Here is a 2,173-nt window from a genome sequence, read left to right on the forward strand (position 1 = left end):
AAAATATTAACATTCAGACAACGTTTCATGTGCCTACGGTAATTTGTTTAAGAGTTGCACCAAAAACCAAAATCAATTTTCTCGAAAACAGAACTACTGGGAAATTTTTACTTTTGACCCCCCAAAGTACCAACGAGATTCACTTTCCTATTAGAAAAGAAACTGTTGAAGAAAATCCAAGCACTTTTACTGTCTTAAAAGGTGATGACAGACACAAAAAAAAAATTAAAAAATTAAAAAAAAAAACACATCATTGTAAAATTAATAAATTTATCTTTCCACTTAGAATCTAAAATGTAAATAATATAATTGTGTGTTTTTTTTTATTGGTCTTAAACTCGGCAAATTGTGTTTATTAAGAAATGAAATGTATCTATATACTCAGGAAAAGGACAGAAAAACAGTAGTTAAATAAATTTTTTTGGACCCCCCCCCCCCCTTGAATAAATCCTGATTGCGCCACTGGTTGAGGGCTTGAGGAAAATGAGTTAAGTTAATGTTATGTGGTATCACCCGTATCGGACGATACGCGGTAAAACCAACTATACGCCTTACCCTCGTATTCTCTAGTTAATGACACTCTCTAAAATTAATTGGAATGGCACTGTTAACTTTGAGGTACCATGGTATGCGCTTGTCAATTCTTAGTTCGTTCCTATCTACTTGGAATGACTCAAAGATTACATATACCTTGGCACTATTCAGTTTAATAAAACCTCATTGACACATAGTACGTATATTCCGGCGCTGTTCCTATAAAAGGTAAGAACTTGAGAATGATTAAAATAATATTAAACTCGAGTTTTAATGGTCGGAAACACTTTTATTAAATTCAAACAAACATAAATAAAATAATTAGCGAATTCAGATCGCCTAGTCCGTACAATGATCGACGTTTCACACGTTCGATCGTCGTACCTGCGTTCTTGCCGAATCACTCAGCGACAACTGCCCGTGCCTGCGCGTACGGCGGTGTTGTAAAGTAAAATAGTTTTTGCTGCCTAAGCACATCTTGCTTCATTGACCTATATTAATATCTAAATTGCTAAGTTGATTTCTACATGTAATATGTTTACATTAAATAATATTACAGTGACGACTGTCTACAATATACGACAGTTAAGTTAACTAAAACACCAAACTAGTAAGTTAAGTTAGTAAGCTAAAATTAACTTAACTTCTAACTTATCAACTCGTTATTGCCTAGCCTTGATAGGTACCTATTACACTGATATACAATATACATATTTATTATATAGCATAAAATTAAAAAAATTACTTGTATTTGTATTCAAATACTTTGTGAGTATTTATAAAATTCATTTTTATGATAGTATTTTAAATACTTTTTAAATACTTTTTTATTATATATTAGTATTAGTATCTTAACACTTTTTCAAAAGTATTTTTACAAGACTAGTTTTATATTCGTAATAATAGGCCAACGAAGCAAATAAGCTGAGGCAGCACTTTGCACAATAATATTTAAGGATGTTAGAACCTCGTTAGATGGACAATGCGGGTTCCTGGTGAGACACGAATGTTGGTAAGCGATCCATAGAGACTCGTATTCAGTGACGGCACTTCATATTTTGGGGCCCTGCACAATAATTTTGGTAGGGCTCTTGATGATTATGGAACTAGATGGTGGTATGGTACCTCCTTACACTTGATATTTTGTTTTATACAGTGGCGCCGAGTTCAGTAAAATAAGGTGGTTCAATTCCAACCAAAGCTCACCCAACCACCCACCCACCCACCCAATTCATCATTCAAAAACGGAAGAAATTATTTAAAACTCCAAACCACACATAGCCGCTCGCTACGCTCACAAATTATTTGTATTTTATTAAATAATTAAATATTTTATTTTTTTGTTATATCGATTTCAATCATAGTCACTGATGATTAGTTAGTCAGTTACTATGTTCACAAAGATTTTTGAGTTTCACGATAGATCACAACTTTTTTTTTTTTATAAATGGTTACTATATTGGTTACAGATATTATTATTATAGGACAAATTAGTAGAAATGTTGTGTGTATTAATAGTTGTCATTGGTTACTCGGGCAGATGAGGTAAAATAATGAATCAAATCGTCGCATTTACATGGCCTCGATTAAAGAAAATATATCTTAAAAACAATTGTATGTTTGTAGCTTATATATTCAA

Source organism: Acyrthosiphon pisum, chromosome X (genome assembly GCF_005508785.2).
Source record: "Acyrthosiphon pisum isolate AL4f chromosome X, pea_aphid_22Mar2018_4r6ur, whole genome shotgun sequence".
Taxonomy (NCBI): Eukaryota; Metazoa; Arthropoda; class Insecta; order Hemiptera; family Aphididae; genus Acyrthosiphon; species Acyrthosiphon pisum.